Consider the following 19,364-nt stretch of genomic DNA (forward strand, 5'->3'; position numbering starts at 1 on the left):
TGTACCGCTCGCGGCGGCGCTGGAGAGAGTAGAGCTTCAAGGCTTTAAGGCGGTCCCAGTAATCAAGGTCAGTCTTGCCTTCAATTCGTTTAGTGAGTGCCCTCTGGGGTGATTCAATCCTCGAGATGTTTTGTTTTGTATGGAGAGACCACAAGGAGTAGCAGTATTCGAGGTGTGGCTGTACAAAGGAGGAGAAAAGTGGAATGATGACACCTTGTTCTCTGGACCGGAACGTTCATAAGATCCAGGAGCTCATCCTACAAGCTATATTGACCTTATTGTTGATGTGGGCACTCCAATTGAGATTGTTGTCAACAATTACACCCAGATCTCTGATATTATTGGATGCCGTGAGCGGTTCCCCAGAAGGAAGAGAGTTTCACTGTTTTAGTATTGACTTTCTTCTAAAATGCATCAGCTCAAATTTTCTCTCGTTCAGTTTCATTTTGTTTTTGTCTGCCCATTGACTCAGCATATAGATCAGACTGGAGTTGAGTTCGGTCTTCTTCTTCATTGATGATTTGCTGGAGCTTAGTGTCGTCAGCAAATATTTTCACTTTGCAGTGATTTACGACGCTGAAAAGGTCATTTATGTAAATTATAAAGAGGAGTGGGCCCAAGAAAGTCCCCTGACTTTTGCTGGGCTTGAGTGGACTCCATCGACCACAACTTCTTGTGTTCTATTCTCCAGGAAGTACTTAATCCAGTGTAGAAGTTTTCCACGGATTCCAACATTTGCCAATTTTGTGAGTAAGATATTATGGTCAACCCTGTCGAACGCTTTACTGAAGTCAAGATATATGACAGCTGCGTTCGAACCTGTTTCCAGCCATGCTGGTTTGCATTTGTGGGTCTCCAGGAAGTCAGCTATCCTTGATCTTACCACCCTTCCAAACACTTTAATGATGTGGGAGGTGAGTGTGATTGGGCGATAGTTGACTGGGAGGGATCTGTTTCCCTGTTTGAAAACCGGGATATATATATATATATATTCTTTTCTACTCTAGGCACAAGGCCCGAAATTTTGGGTAAGGGGGCCAGTCGATTAAATCGACTCCAGTACGCAACTGCTGCTTAATTTATCGACCCCGAAAGGATGAAAGGCAAAGTTGGCCTCAATAGAATTTGAATTCAGAACGTAAAGACAGACGAAATACCGCTAACGTTTCTGCATAGCTCACCTTATATTTATATCGGTATCTTTTGCTGAACCGCTACGTTACGAGGATGTAAATACACCAACATCGGTTGTCAAGCGATAGTGGGAGGACAAGCACAGATACACAAACCGTAAATCAGCGGTTCAGCAAAAGAGACCGATGGAACAATAGACTTACAAAGAATAAGTCCTGGGGTCGATTTGCCGGAGTCAAATGACTGAAACAAGTAAAAGAGTAAAAGAATAAAAGAATAATAAATAAAAAAACCTTTTTCACTTCATATACAAACGCATATTTCTCTACATGAACAAAACACAAACAATCACCTAAACACTCACAGGTACATATTTTCCTTCATGCACAAAGCACACACGTTCGCGCAGATATAAAGACATACTTTCGTCTATACGCAAACACAAATGTTCTATATGCATAAAAAACATATTTTCACTGAGACACAAAGATATACAATCGTTCTTTCATACATAAACACGTACTGTTACAACTAATAGATATGAATGTTGAAAAACGTGTATTTTTCTTCATACACACATATATTTACATACTCAAAATCTATAGTTTTATCAAAACATGAAAACATATTTTTTCCTTCATACATCAATGCACATATTTTTCTACAAGCAAAAAAAAAACATGCTTTCTCCAAGACGTAAAAGTATACATATATTCCTTCATACACTAACACATATTTTCCTACATACACAAACTTATATCTAGACATAAAAACATACAAATTGAATAAAATGATAAATGTTTTTGTCCCATGGAGAAACTGCAGGAGCTACTAAGAAGTATTACAAACTCCTTTTCTGATGGTAACTAAAGCCATCGCAATGTCTGAAACACTGCGGTATCAGTAGCAATTATCTCAGGGTAACAAGTGTTTCGCCTCTTGGACTGTACGCTTTGCTTCAGTAGGACAGGTGCAACCTACAGAAAGGTTGCATCTGAGGCCTCTATTAATTACAATCATCTTGAACTGGCCTCAGCTACCATGCCAATCTCCTTGTTGGCTTTCTTCAGTTGTTTGGGTCCCAAACTTCTGCAGGAAGCAACTCACTGATCTAACTGGAAAACCGCGGCAACTGATTTCACTAGAGAATGAGGCCGCACACCATCCTGTGACATGAATCATCAATAAAGTCCTTATATTTAGCTTTTTTCAGATAGTGAAGAATCTCACAGGACTCTGTGTGTTCAATCACGATGATTGACTTTGAACTCCTGGGTAGCGGGAACATGATTGGTTGCAGAAATGTTACTGCCACCTCCTCTGGGATGACAAGTTTACCCTTCAACTTTACATGCACCTCCAAGTCTGAAGTTTGATGCAAAGCAGAGAACATGTCGTCCACAGCGATGGCTGTTGCTTGTTGATCTTAACTCTCAGCAGATCTGTCTATTTGCCAATTATTATAAGGACATTGCCAGGCTTTCACTAGTATCGGCCTTCTCCCGGTGTCCCAGTCGTCCAATCAGAAATGGTTCAGTATGCAAAGAGATGCTCCACATTGCTTGCAGGATGGGTCCTCCTCGTTTCCCCATAATCTAAATTTATGTGGGATTAGAAAGGGGTGAGTAGCGGTACACAGGAGGAAGGACAATTTTCCCTGGTCGATATTTTAGAGTTCCCTTCAGGACAGTAGGCTCTTGAATACTTAGTCCCACTGTTTTCCATGTCCCTAGCGGAAAAGCCTTTTTGCTTTTACAGCAATAATCCTTCGTTTCATCGCAGATTCTTTGCATCCCTTCGGTCTCTCTCTTTCTCTCTGTCTTTCTCTCTCTCTCTCTCTCTCTCTCTCTCTCTCTCTCTCTCTCTCATTCTCTCTCCCCCTCTCTCTCTCTCTCATACACACACACACTCTTGCAAATATTTTCACACAGACAATAAAACCATACTTCTCTTCATACACAAACATATTTCTTAAAGTACACAAACGCATATTTCATAAAGTACACAAAGTACAGAGTGCAACCTAGCTATAAATATACATATATTTATTTTCATATATAATCAAACAGATTTCTCTCATACATGGTTTGTATTTTCACCTACATGCAAAAAACATAAATGTTCAGAAACATACATTTTCTACAACATACAAATTCTTCTTTACAGACACAAATACTGTTTTTATTTTACATGCCTAAAGAAAAAATTTCTCCATATATATAATTTCCAGGCACATATGTATCTCTGCGTGTGCAAATACATTTTCTCTTCTACATAATTTTTTTATTACCAATTTTATAGAAATAGTTTCTCTACAGAAACAAGCATTATATATATATATATATATATATATATATATATATATATATATATATATATATATATATATATATATATATATATATATATATATATACATACATACATAGTGTTTGTGTACATACATACATGTAATATATATATACATATATACATATGTGTATATGTATATATGTATGTGTGTGTGAGTGTGTGTGTGTGTGTGTGTGTGTGTGTGTGTGTGTGTGTGTATGTGTGTGTGTGTGTGTGTACGTACGTATGTCACAAGAAGAAACGGAAGTATAGAAAAACCAACTCATGCTGAAAATGGTGGAAATATCAAGACACTGATAAAGGTAAACACGCAGTGTCGGTTTCAATCCTCCGCAGGAAACAAATGCTGATTCAATTACTTAACAAATGTGACTACCCGCTGAGCAGAGTTCCAAACTTCGTCTTTAAACACTATGATTTTCCCTAGTAGCTCCGCAGTTATTTGATCATCCGATTCCGGATCGATATTGTCACACGCCGTTGGTAGTGGGGAGAGAGAGGGTGTCTTCTTATTGTTGCGGTTCAAAATATACTTCAATGAAATTTTCTTCGCTCATTTTCGATTCCTCTCTTTCTCTCCCTCTTTATTTCTCTGTCAGTTATACTATCATTATCATCATCATCTTCACCATCATCCTAATCATCATAATCATAATCGGCAGCAGCGATAGCATCATCAACCACATCAACCACATCATCAACATCATCTTCATCGGCTTCAGCAGTAGCAGCAGCAGCAACAGCATGATGATGATGATCATCATCATCATTATCATCATCATCATCATCATCGACGTCGTCGTCGTCGTCAACAACAACAATGATGTCGTCGTAGTCATCGTAATCGATTTTCCTCATCTTTCTCACACTCAAACTCATAAACGAATCCACATGTGCAAGCATTTGGTTTCATATACACATACACACACACGCGCACACACACACACACACACACACACACACACACACACACTTAGACAAGCACATAAAGAAATACAGAGACAGGAAAACAAAGCACAGCACACATATACGCACAATATAAAGAAAACATACAGAAAGATGCGAAACTGTTCACACTCATATAAACCCACATACACATACATTTCCTCACGTAGAAAAAGCACACACTAATGAAAATGAACATACCCTTAAAGACATACAAACAGTCAGAGTATCAAACTCACATACAAACTGGAAAACAATTATACACATCTAAATATCAAAGATGAGATGCTGGTTGCTATTAATACGATTATAATTTTTCACACTTTTAACCTCAACTTCAGAATCGAAGCAGTTTTAAATTCACAGGAAGTCGCTTATTACAATCACGGATAATGTTACTATATTATTACCAGTCATTCCTTTTAAAATTAGTTGGCTCCTTGGGGCAGCGAGCTGGTAGAATCGCTAGAGTCTCAGGAAAATTCTTTGCGCTATGCGTTCTGACACATTACATTCTGAATTCAAATTCCGCCGAAATCAACTTTGCCTTTCATCCTTTCAGGGTCAATAAAATATATACCAATCAAATACATCGGATTTGTGTTGGATGGAGAACCACTGACCAAGACAATTTGCCAATTGCCTGATTTGTTGCAACGGTTGAATGTGGTCGAGAGTTTTCATAGTGAATATAGAACGCTTTCAGACCCTTATTCAATGTTTTTCTTTCCAAATTCTGAGTGTCTTGTTTAGCCACGTTCCAGAAAACCAAAAAGAATGATGTCCTTGTCGTCTCCCAGAACAGTCACCGGAACTTTTGTGCTAATCGCTGGCCCTTAAACTTCTTAGGTTATGGAGAAGAATTATGATGCCATTCTATAGACACAAGTCTCGTTTCTGGGTCATAAAGACACACCCACGTTTCATCCTTTTCACCAGATTTGAAAGTGAAAAATCTTCCAGTTCTGGAAGAGATTCCGTTGGTTTCAAAGTATTCCAGATCTGACGCTTCTCTCCTTCAAAACTACCATCAACTGCCAAAATATTCATTTTGCACATACTCTCTGCTCCCCAGAGACTTACACTATCTGTAATTCATTATGACCACACTCCAATAGAAATTGTGATTGGCATGTCCATATAAATTATTCGTCCACTGGCCGGCGAGTGAAGTCAATGGTCGCAGCTGATGGTCTCCAACTGAGTGGTTTGTCTTTAAAACTGGTTTTCTATTTTTTAAAAAAGCTTTTTTCACCCATCTATATACATTGCTCTTGCTAATGTTGTTCTCTTTGTATGGATGTTGGACAACCTGCACGCAATAAACGGCCCGCTGCTTTTGCAAGGAACGTATTATTTTTCTTGCAACGAAAGGCAAAGGGAAAAAAAGAGTTACGATAGAGGAAGAGTTAATCAACCAAAGTACGCACACCCTGTGTCGTTTATAAAAGTTACTCTATCAGTTTTGCTAAAAATTCCAATACTACCTCTATCTCAACATTTTAAAAATTATCCTATTATTGGAATGACATGAAAATTATAGTTTCTTCAAATTTTTAAACCTTTCGCGAGAAGCAAAAAAACATTAGAGTAACTCCTTCAACATCTCGCAACTATTTAAATACATTGAACGCCTGTCTTTTACTGGATGATAACACTGAATGACATCAATCTTATCATTTAACAAATCCCGCAACATTTCTGCCTAATTTTTCATAATTTTATGGCGTAAGTAGTTACTTTAGACCGTTTAAGTTCTCTAAATTGTGTATAGTAACTTTTAATTCGGCAGATTGTTCTCTTGTTTTTTAACTTAACAGAAAAAGTCGTTTTGTTTTTTGTCTCCTATTCAGTTTATAATCTTAAACATAGTATCTATTGATATCACTGGTGCATAATCGATATAATGTGACAAGAGCACATATTCAATTTTAAAAATAGCATTAAGAAGTAGATAACAAATTTTCTACCCACCAGTGGCACAGGTGTGGCTGTGTGGTAAGAAGTTTGTTTCGTAAAAAAAAAAAAAAGGTAAAATTACCTTCGCGAGTCATACCGAGTCAAAAGGTTTCCTGATTTCATAGCGCATAAATTTCCCACCTGGATGGGACGCCTATCCATCGTAAGATTACTCCTTCTTGCCAGCTGAGTGGACTGGAGCAACGTGAAATGAAGTGTTTTATTCAAGAACACGACGTGTTGACCGGTCCAGGAATCGAAACAACAATCTTACGATCATAAGTCCGACACCCTAACCACTAAGCCACGCGCCTCCACAAGAAGCTTGCTTCCCAACGACATTGTTCAGGGTTCAGTGCCACTGCGAGGCATCTTGGGCAAGACTCTTCTCCTATAGCCTTGGTCGACCAAAGCCCTGTGGGTGGATTTGGTCGATGGAAACTGAAAGAACCTGTAATGAGTACGTGTGTGTGTGTGTGTGTCTCACTACCGCTTGGCAACCTGTGTTGATGTGTTTACATCCCCATAACCAGCGGTTCGGCAAAAAGAGACCGATAAAATAAGTACCAGGCTTTAAAGATAGGTATACAGGAGTAGATTCATTCAACAAAAGATTCTTCCAGGCGGTGCTCCAGTATGGCCGCAGTCTATTGACTGAAGTAAATAAAAGATAATAGAATAGACCAAAGATAGTGCAATATAGTTCTAGTCAACGAGCGAGCAAACCAAGTGCGACAGGCTACTTTCTTTTGTGCTCGCTAATAATCGTTTATATTATAGACAAAAGGCCTGGAAGTTGGTGAGAGGGGAATAGTCATTACATCGACCCCAGTATTCAACTGGTACTCATTTTATCGACCTCTGAAAGGATAAAAAGCAAAGTCGACCTCGGATGCATTTGAACTCAAAACATAAGATCGGAAGAAGTGTCATCAAGCTTTTTGTCTGCCGTGCTAACGACTACGCCAGCTCGCCTTCTTAGTACTCACTAATAATGGTTTCAATTTTTTACACAAGGTCAACAATTTCGTGGGAGAGAATAATTCGATTACTTCGACCCCAGTGTTCAACTGAGGATTGTTTTATCGACTCCGAAAGGATGTGAAGCAGAGTCAACCTCGGCGGAATTTGAACTCAAAACATAAAGACGGACGAAATGCCGCTAAGCATTTATCCATCCGGCGTGCTAACGATTCTTAATTCTTTATTGCCCGCAAGGGGTTAAACATAGAAGGGACAAACAAAGACAGACAAAAGGATTAAGTCGATTACATCGACCCCAGGGCGTAACTGGTACTTAATTTATCGACCTCGAGAGGATGAAACGCAAAGTCGACCTCGGTGGAATTTGAACTCAGACGAAATGCCGCTAAGCATTTATCCATCCGGCGTGCTAACGATTCTGCCAGCTCGCCACCTTTAGTACTCACTAATAATCCTTTCTACTAAAAGCACAAGGCCTGAAATTTTTGGAGAGGGGACTAGTCGATTAATTTATCGACCCCAAAAAGATGAAGAGAAAAGTCGACCCCGGTGGAATTTTAACGGACAAAATGTCGCTAAGTATTTTGCTCAGCGTGCAAACAATTCTGCTAGCTCGTCGCCTTTTACAGTACTCGCTTGTAAAGAGTTTCAATATATAAGCAGCGAATTCTGAGAACAGTCATTCAGAACAGAAATGGATTTTTCTTTTATCGTTATTTATGTTGTTTAAATTGCTGCAATATTAATGGTTGTAATCACGAGGTTTCATTCACAAAAAAGCTTAAATGTGATATTGGTGTAAACATCTCGTTTAATATATTCACACATCATACATACACACAAATACATATTCATATCCATACATGTATATAAATATGTGTGTGAATGTATATGATTATCTATCTATCTATCTATCTATCTATCTATATATATATATATATATATATATATATATCATCATAAATATACAGGGATTAGCATTGAGTTGCTTCTCCAACATACTGAAAATTTAGAAATAGCAGTCAAAGAACTACTGATTCTAAACTACAAATTTCTCTAAATTTCTCTAAATAATTTTGTAGTTTAGAATCAGTAGTTCTTTGACTCCTATTTCTAAATTTTCAGTATGTTGGAGAAGCAACTCAATGCTAATCCCTGTATATTTATGATGGTAAATGGTTTTACCGATAAAGGTTTTTTCATACTGAACTACTTGGCAAAATTGTTAATTATTAATTCTATTATTAATTGACGATTCCCTGCCCTTATTCTTGTATATATATATAGAGAGAGAGAGAGAGAGAGAGAGAAAGAGAGAGAGATATATAGAGAGAGAGACGAGTAAGCACATAAATGCAAGACTAGGTGGAAAAAATAGTACTCGAATACCGAAGGTAGAGTAATGGGCATTTTTTTTATTAAAGTTGTAAAAATATCACAAAAATTGCTACTCAGAGGTTCACATTTCTGTTTGTCGGGTAGTTGGGATAAAGAATGGAAAGTTTTTGTGTTGTTTTTGCAACTTTGATAAAAAAAAAAAAAAACATTTACATATACGTATAAAAGTATATACATATATACAAGCACATATATATATAAGTTCAAAAAAACACAAAAAAAAAACAATAACAAAAAAACAACTAAGTGAGGACGTGATACGGATAGTGTTATTGGACGCTCGGGAAAGGAAAGAGAGAGTGTATGACGTTTCGGGCGGAGCCCTTCGTCGGAAAGATGGAAAGTTCGGAGAATGGAGAAACGGAGGAAGAGGGAAATGGTACCGATGCCCAAGACACCCTCGGTCATGAATGGCCATGAGATTGGACCTAGAAAGTTACACTCCGAGGCTCAAGTCTTTGCAAGGTTGTTTATGGAAGACCAGCAGTCGCCCATGCATATCAGCCTCCCCTCTTCACGCCTCCAAGGGAAAGGCAGAGGCCGATACAACTTGGCACCAGTGATGTCACAACTCATTTCTACAGCTGAGCGAACTGGAGCAACGTGAAAGAACACAACACAGTCCGGGAATCGAACTCACTGCCTCATGATTGCGAGACCGCCACCCTAATCCCTAAGCCATGGGTGTGTGTGTGTGTGTGTGTGTGTGTGTGTGCAAAGAATATGAGGGGATTAATCCACTTGTGACCTAAACGAATGGGAACGCTGGGTAAGTGTAATAGTTGGTCGACCATTTGGTTCCAAGATATATAATTATATAATAGTATATTATTGCATGATATCATATTGCGTTGTTATATTCTATTATATTTCATAATCACAACAGAGTTAAAAGAAATTATGACAATCCTTTTACTTACCGAAATAAGTTTACTAATATAGTGTTTATGCTTGTATGTGAGCTTGCATGTGTGTCTGTGTGCGTATACATAGAAACACATGAGCATTTCTAAACAATTGCTGCTGCTGATATTTGCATTTTCAACGCGGTTGCTAACAGCAGCAACAAGTGATAAAGCTAGGTGAGCTCATCGAACTGCACCCAAGCTGGAGCACCGCATCGGATATTTATGTCGAACAAATGTTATGTCGAACATCGGTTGTCAAGCGGTGGGTCAAGACATTCACAAAGGCACACATACACACAAACGCACACGCACATGCACACGCACACACACATACATATATAATATTTTACCTTTTACTTGTTTCAGTCATTAGACTGTGGCCACGCTGGGGCACTATTTTGAAGAATTTCTTTTCAAATGTATAGACTTCAGTATTTATTTTTTTAAAGTCTAACATTAACATCAATTCTATGGGAACCGCTAAGTTACAGGGACGTAAACACACCAGTAGCGGTTGTCAAGTGATGGTGGGGAAGACAAGCACACACACACACACACACACACACACACACACACACACACACACACACACACACACATGTATATATATTTATATACACAGGACGAGCTTCTCCCAGTTTCCGTCTACCGAATGCACTCACAAGGCTTTGGTTGGCTCGAGGCTATAGTGGAGGACACTTGCCCAAGGTGTCACGCAGTGGGATTGAGTTCCGAACCAAGCTTCTTATCACACACATATGTCCTATACAGTCTACCAAATTCACTCACAAAGCATTGGTCACACTGGGGTTATAGTAGAAGACATTTTCGCCAAGCTCCCGCATGGAGGAACTGAACCCGAAACCACACACTCGCAAATTGAGCTTCTTAACCACACAACCATGGCTGCATTTTTTACTTGTTTCAGTCATTTGACTGCAGCCATGCTGGAGCATCGGCTTAAAGGGTTATAGTCGAACAAATCGACCCCAGGACTTATTCTTAGTAAGCCTAGTACTTATCCTATCGGTGTCTTTGGCCGAACCGCTATGTTAGAGGGCATAAACACACCACTTTTGGTTGTCAGGCAATGGTGAGGGGACAAACACAGCCCCCCCCATATATATATATATATATATATATATATATATATATATATATATATATATATATATATATATACGACGGCCTTCTTTCAGTTTTCGTCAACCAAATTCACTCACACAGTCACGCCTGCGCCAATCTACTTTTATAACTTATAAGTCACGAAGATTATAAGGTTGTGAAAACCTTTTAATAACCTACCACAACCCACCATCACCTCACCCCTTAACATTCTGCTTCACTTTTTATTTATCTGTACATTTAATTGCAGCAAAGTGTTTTAGCGCATCGTCTGAAGAAATTAAAATATAGCGTATCACAAGAGAGAACTGTATAGTAATATAATTCTGTTCGGCTGCATGTCAGGCTAAGTTTTAGATGTATTATCAAACCTGACATGTTAAGGTGAATTGTTCGGCAGAATTCAACTATGAATAAATAAAGAAATGATGCTTTTTCCATTCGTTTCTCTATTTATAAAGAATTAAACAAAAGTCTATGCATGTGTAAGTTTCTATATTTAATTATCTATCTATCTATCTATCTCTCTATCCATCTATCTATCTATCTATCTATCTATCAATCTATCTATCTATCTATCTATCCATCTATCTATCTATCTATCTATCTATCTATCTATACATACATACATACATACATACACACACATATATTTCTTCCTGTGTTTCTCTCACGCTCTCTTTGTCTCCTTTTCTCTTTTCTCTTCTCCTCTCTCTCTCACCCTCCCTCTCGCTCTCTCTCTCTATATATATATATATTATATATATATATATATGTTTGTGTGTGTATATGTATATATATACATATATATATTATGTATATATATGTGTGTGTGTATGCATATATACATATATATATAATACATACATATATATATATATATATATATATATATATATATATATATATATATATATATATATATACAGCGTCTCTGTATATGAGCGTATGTGTCTATGTGAGTATGTGTGTGTGTGCGTGTGCGTGTGTGCGTGCATATACTCAATTAGAACACAGCGAAGAAATTGTGAGGGGCTTTTTTTTTGCTTTTATAATTGGTTTAATTTACATTGATTGATCTTGAACATGCGATACCTGCCTATTTTTGTGTGAACGTGCGGGTTCATGTGGAAACGCGCTTGTATGATTGTGAACGTTGCAACTCTGTGTGTGTGTGTGTGTGTGTGTGTGTGTGTGTGTGTGTTAATATAGTGCGTTTGAACGTGTGAGCGAAAATGAATTAGTGGTGGTGGTATAAGTATTGTTAGATGAAGAGAAAGGTGACGGCGGGGGTCGTTCGTTCAAGCTTAATTAATATAACACATTACACAAAATTATCTCTATTTCTATAAGATCGTTCTTGTTCTTTAGACATGTTTCATTAACAGAGAGAGAGAGAGAGAGAGAGAGAGAATAAAATAGTGAAATAAAGGAGAGAAAGTGAGAAAAACAGAAAGAGCGAGCGAGAAAAAATAGGAGTGAGAAAATGAGAGAGTTCTTGTAATTTTATATATCATTCTCCTGTTTCCAAAGACACTGTTTTGTTTTTCGTCTAATTTCCGCTAACGATCGAATACAAAATTACAATAGGCTTGTACCTGCTCTTTTGTCTTGCTTTCTAATTTTCGCAATTTTTATTATTATTATTATTATTATTATTATTATTATTATTATTATTATTATTATTATTATTTGCAAAATCGTTTCTGAAGGTGTTTTTCCTTTGTCCCTACTATATTTCTCTTTCATTTTCATCTCGCCCCCACTTTTTTTTTTAATATATTTTCTTATTTTCCTAGCTCTAATTTGTCAAATCGTTTATGTAACAGTATATTTAGAATATTCATTGACAAAATGAATTTGTTTTAATTAACTATGTTTTTGAAGAGTTTTATTTTCGTTATTGTTTGTTTGCTATATCTATCTTTTATGTATTTGTGTGTTTGTACGTGAATTTGTATGAATGTCCCTTTATGAGGGTTTAAATAGACACATACACACACCCACACACACTCACAAACACACATATGTATATATATATATATTCATATTCCTTAAGGATTGTATATACATTCTTCTATATGTATGCATATATGTATATGTGTGTATATGGATGTGTGTACGTGTACGCGTGTGTATGAGCCCTCTGTGTTGTGCTTGTGTGAATTCGCTCATTTTCCTCTGCAATATACTTCTGTAGTTTAGCCTTATATAAAGTATTTCCGTATTATTCTTCAACAAAATATTTTGATTTTAATTAAACGTCAGAGGTGAAGGAAGACTTATGATCACGAAGTAATAATCCGTAATCATACTCGACATAATTTTGTGTTTGTTTGTTTGTTTCTGCTTTACTATTATATACAATATAATATGTAATCACACGGTAGATTTTCTTTCCCTTTTTACTATGATATATATCATTGGGAATAGCTTCCACAAAGCTTCACAATTCTGTGTCTCTCGGTGTGTTTTCGGTTTGCGAAGAATTAATATTCGTATTCAATCGCAAACAAACAAAAGATAGAATATCTTTTAAATAAAATAATGGAAAAGAGATCAAGCAACATTTTCAATGAGATGCGACATATGACTCAAAGATAAGCTGGTATTAAGCTACACATATGGGTGTGTTCATGCATGTTTCTAACTACCTCCTTCACTCCCCCTCTCTCTCTCTCTCTCTCTCTCTCACTCTCTCTCTCTCTCTCTCTCTCTCTCTAACTAACTAATAGATTTCTAGTGGAGTATCGGATAGCATGCATTGCGGTATTCGTTTGTATTCTCTATGCACTGAGTTCAAATTCTGTGGAAAGCAATTTTGCCATTCATTCTTTCGATGTTGTGATAACCAGTCTAAAGCGGTGAATTGGCAGAATTGCTAGAGTATCGGAAGAGAACACTTTTGGTAAATGATCTGGTAGCCTGAGTTCAAATTCTACATAAAACAATTCATCCTTGCATCAATGACTAGATTATTATGAAGCGCTGGCTTAAATTCTCTATGACAAAGAGACTGCGAATTCACAAGGCTAAAGTACATGGCATGAGCTTCATAGAGCCCTATACGTGTGGATGGGTGTCAGAAGATACTAAACACGTGTGTGTGTGTGTGTGTGTGTGTGTAGTGAAGGATTATGCTCGGACTTCATGTGTTAAATGGCAGAGGGGTAAGTCCCTCATTAGACTTTATTTTGATCTACTACGGCTTTATCTGCCGAATAAATTGAACTTGGAATTTCACCCTGATGAAATAAAGTACACTACAACAACACAACGATGAAACTGAATTATACCGCCAATGGAATCTACTTAAAACTCGATAACATCTTCATAACGACCTGGCAAAAATAGCAGCAATGTTTCCCTCGAATCATACCTTATTGTTTTAAAATAGAACACATTGGATGATAATCTGCTACTAGATATAGAGTATTTGATAAAAGAAAATGATGGTCACGATTGGATATCCTTTGGTAATAGACTTCTTGGATCTGGAGTTAAACAATAAAACAATCTAAAACTATCCAATAGCTCGATGAAGTGCCACGATGGGGATACGAACTCTCAATTCCAAGATCATCAGTGAAAATCAACTAAACCATTTGTTAATGGCTGTGTGAGCATTCAGTGTGAGATTTAAGCAGTATAATATTCCTATATAGTTTTGAGAGAGTCGGTTTTATCAAGCTGACTTATCCTATATATATATATATATATATATATATATATATATATATATATATATATATATATATATATATATGCTCTTACTCTTTTACTCTTTTACTTGTTTCAGTCATTTGACTGCGGCCATGCTGGAGCACCGCCTTTAGTCGAGCAAATCGACCCCAGGACTTATTCTTTGTAAGCCTAGTACTTATTCTATCGGTCTCTTTTTGCCAAACCGCTAGGTTACGGGGACGTGAACACGCCAGCATCGGTTGTCACGCGATGGTGGGGGGGACAAACACAGACACGCAAACACACACACATATATATACATATACATATATACATATACATATATACGATGGGCTTCTTTCAGTTTCCGTCTTCCAAATCCACTCACAAGGCTTTGGTCGGCCCGAGGCTATAGTAGAAGACACTTGCCCAAGGTGCCACGCAGTAGGACTGAACCCAGAACCATGTGGTTGGTAAGCAAGCTAATTACCACACAGCCACTCCTGCACCTATATATATATATATATATATATATATATATATATATATATATATATATATATATATATATATATATATATATATATATATATATATATATATATATATATATATATGTATGTATGTATATATATATATATATATATATATATATATATATATATATATATATATATATATATATATATATATATATTGTATATGTACACACACACACGCACACACACATACGTATATATATATATATAGACACACACACACAATTCAATCAATGCCGCTACCCAACAATGGGCTGTGAGACTCACACATATGTATGTAATCAGTGCAATTCAATATTTGTCCATATTATCTATTATCGTTTACTTCCTGAAGATGTTGAGCTTTATATTTCTCATTAGATTGTTTTGTTTTGTTTTTTGTTTTCGGGATATTAATAGCCTGAATGTGATATGTGCTTTTCATCTTCTTTAAAAGATAAAGCAGACATTAGACGGACAGACACTAGTAGAATGTTAAATAACCAGATGTAACTCTTCAGAGGTACTCTGGAACATTTAAGAGAATTAAAAGATAATGTGTAATCAATCAAAGATACAAATTGTTGTGCATATCTTGAACAAGTCAATATTGATTGTAGATTTCAGTCGAGACCTCCATGTTTCTCACTGAAAAAATATCAGTGATATTTCGAACAAAATACAGATCTACTTTTTCAGTTGAAGAATTGTTAGCTTGTATCTTATTACTTGTATGAGACAATTAGTTAAATGTAATAAACTATCATGGGTCCTCAGTTCAAATCCTCTATAAATATTTCATTTCATATTCGAACCGGTCAACTTCACACGTTTCATGCTATTTAGTTGAGAGCAGGTAACAATGTCAAAGGTAAAAGAAGCTCTTGTTAGCATAAGATACTCTAGAAACAACATTATCGATATAATGATATTCAGCATTGCCATCATCTTCGTCATCATCATCATTATTACCATCATCATCATTATGATCCATCATCGCCACCACAGCAATGAATATCATCATCATTCAAGCCAATGAGGCAGCATTTATGAGACTGGTCAATTGTACTGCTAGATATAGATGTCGAATATTCTTCAATATACGCTCGTTTCTTTAAAAAAAAAACAAGAAGATATTGATATTGTTCTATACATATATTTGAAAACAGATAGAATGGTCAAGGCTGAACATCAGCGGCAACACGTCTACCATCACAACACCATCGCAACCAACAGCACCACCACTGCTAACACTGTTGATATTACTGAAATGATTTCAAGCATACTCATTACATCTCAACTGTCTGCTGTTAATTAACTTATTCAAAATCACAATATCCAGTTACAGGAAATCATGTAAACTATAGTCTCGGGGAAATCATCCGAGAAAACGAAATTAATAAAAGTTATCAAAATATAATTAATTAGGGAGCTCTTATCAATACAATTTCACAGTGTCGCGAGATTTCTTACATAGTAACATATTCAGTATATTAAGTTTCACAAACGTTGAGCAATTAGTCGAATTTTTTTCTATCTATCTATCCATCTATCTATCTATCTATCTATCTATCTATCTATCTATCTATCTATCTCTGATCTGGACGGATGCTAGTCACATCGGCTCGCAAGTAAGTTGGCCTTTTATATGTCAAAACTTTTGCAGTTTTAAAATATTTTTGTGGAAGAGGTGTATAAGTCTATACACTTCGACCCTATTGGGTTTTTGTAATAGGAAGTGGCTCCTTCTGGAGTTTATTTCCAAAAGTTTTTGATTTTTCTCCGGCTTATTTGCCATATTTCGTAAAAGAAATATGGCTAGGCCTTCGCACGTGGTCGATTTGCCTCTAACAGCAGGCAAGGAGACTGACCAACAAGTCGTTCCGCATGAACGAACACAAGACGTAGAGACCAGGAATGCTGCGTTTACTACTACTGCCTTCACCACCTCCACTACCACCATTACGACCGCCACCAACGACAACAAAACCAAAACCACTACTGCCACCGACATCGCAGCCACCACTACCACCAAGAACAACAATAACAAAAAGAACAACAACAACTCCACTCCTCTTTTGTTCCTTTCACCACAGACAACGGAAGGAGAGAAAGAGAAGAGCATGATGGCCAAACAATTTGCTCAAATACGCCTGAACGCCGAAGAAAATTATGAAAAAAATTTCCCGCCACTTCGTAACTCATATGAAGGTCAGAGGAGTACACAAGAAGAAGGTCACCCATCTGCCACAACAACAACACCTGTCAGCATCACAACCGCCAACAACAACGCTAATACAGCAACAGTCACCTCTGCCATCAACACCAGCACCACCACCACCAACAACAATAACAAGATCAAAACAAACTTCGCCGAGGCGATAAGGGAAAAAACGACGGTAGTATCTTTTACTGCACAGCAGATAAAAGATACAAAGGCTTTACTTACGAAAGAAAATGACGAGGTGCGGATCAACATACCACAAGACATTTTAGAAGACACAAACAAAAAGACCATTATTTATAAAATTTTAAACTCAAAAACAAAAAAACCAGAAAAAGCAAGCACGGAAAAGATCGAGAAATGCTTGAGATCTGTATGGCAATATAAGGATTATGTAACTTGGTGGCATAAATTTGCCCATGTGCAAGTTATTTTTCAAAGTGAAGAGTTAGCGAAACGATTCTCAACGCTAACTCTTAAGACAGAAGAGTTAACAATGATACCGAGTTACCTTGGTCAGAGGGTAACAAGGGTTATCATAAAAAATATTCCTCCCACGGTAGACACACTATGGATAACATCAGCCGTATGTGTCGATATGGAGGAAGTTGATATATTGCAAATTAATGTTTCTGAAAAGCAACAGTGGGTGGGTAAAAAAATGGAGATCCTTCTCCATATTACCCAGGAGTCACTAAATAAAATACCCACCTACATAAAGTTACCATCAACGCAAAGGCTGTATGTAGTGGTGGAAGGCAGACGACCACGCTGTTACATATGTGGCAGTGAAGCTCACTTCCAAAAGGACTGCAATTCTGCCGCGAAACAACAGCAACAACAACAACAACAGCCACGGGAAAACCAAAAACCAAAAACACCAGCATTATTACCCACACCACCGTATGCACAATTGATCAAGCAGCTATATGCGAAAACGAAAGAACGGCAACAACGAACAAACCAACCCAACCAAACAACACCACCACCTGAGTCAAAAACAGAAACAACACCACCACCAACAACTAAAGACAGACCAACACCAACACCAAGAACAACAACCAAGAAGACAACCACTGAGAACGAAGAAAAGACCAATACTACTCCCAATTCCCCAACAACACACACACCACACACACCACACACCACAACACCATCGACAAACACACAAATAGAACCAAATGCTTTGCCTTTACCCCCTTCTGATTCGTCAGACATTTCGTCTAACGATGAAAGTTCTACAGAATGGCAAATAGCCACAGGAAGTAAAAGAAAAAGATCAAAAACAACCCCAAAATTAAATGCATGCAAAGCAGGGAAATATGTAACCGCTGAAAGCCCCTTGCACAAACAAACCAGCACCAACATCACAAAAACACACACAATGCTATCAGCGATAGACACAACAAACACAAAATTAATGGACTACATCATATCGCAAACAAACATTTCTGAAGAAAATTATAAGCTCAACAATCATCCACGCACTACACCACCGAAACACATCAAAATAGTTCACATCACACAAACGCAGCACCACACACTCAAAACCCTCTTTCCAAATGCGGTTGGGGGGTTCCAAAAATATTTATCAAAGAAACTCTTCAAAAACCTCATCCAAGATACTTCAAAAGAAGAGGAAGCTAAAACTTTCGAAACGAGTAAGTAACCTTCTCTCTTGTCTCTTTTACTGTCGTGTATGAAACACAAATTTCGACTTCAACTATGCTTAAATTAGGTTGGCCCTCGACCAACACCTCAACGCCAAACACGAAGGTTGCGTCGTCAGAGCTAAAATGCGTGCCTTAAGGAACGAAGGGATCGAAGCTGCGCGAGAAGCCCGGGTGGCGGAGGCGCAACGCGGTAACAGAGCCACCATTCGGTCTCTAATCGATGAACAGGGATGTAGTCTGCTCGAACCCGAAAGGATGTGTGGGGCCTTTCAACAGCACTTTGCTCGACTGTTCGGTGCGAGCGGTGAGTCGGAACGCAGGATAGACTTCACTGCCTACCTGACCGGCCTGCCGCGGCTCTCGGCGGGAGAGGCAGAGTGTTGTGAGGGTCCCATCACAGCTGCTGAAGTAAGGGATGCTATGGCGGGCTGCGCGAGGGATAAGTCACCTGGATTGGATG

General features: G+C 37.6%; 1 protein-coding gene across 1 annotated transcript in view; it reads left to right on the plus strand.

The window, feature by feature from the left end:
• The window catches only part of LOC106874449 (alpha-1A adrenergic receptor), a 236,253-nt gene that overhangs the window by 188,039 nt on the left and 28,850 nt on the right, over nt 1-19,364 (plus strand). The window lies entirely within an intron of this gene.

Source organism: Octopus bimaculoides, chromosome 2, assembly GCF_046866305.1.
Source record: "Octopus bimaculoides isolate indiv1 chromosome 2, ASM4686630v1, whole genome shotgun sequence".
Taxonomy (NCBI): Eukaryota; Metazoa; Mollusca; class Cephalopoda; order Octopoda; family Octopodidae; genus Octopus; species Octopus bimaculoides.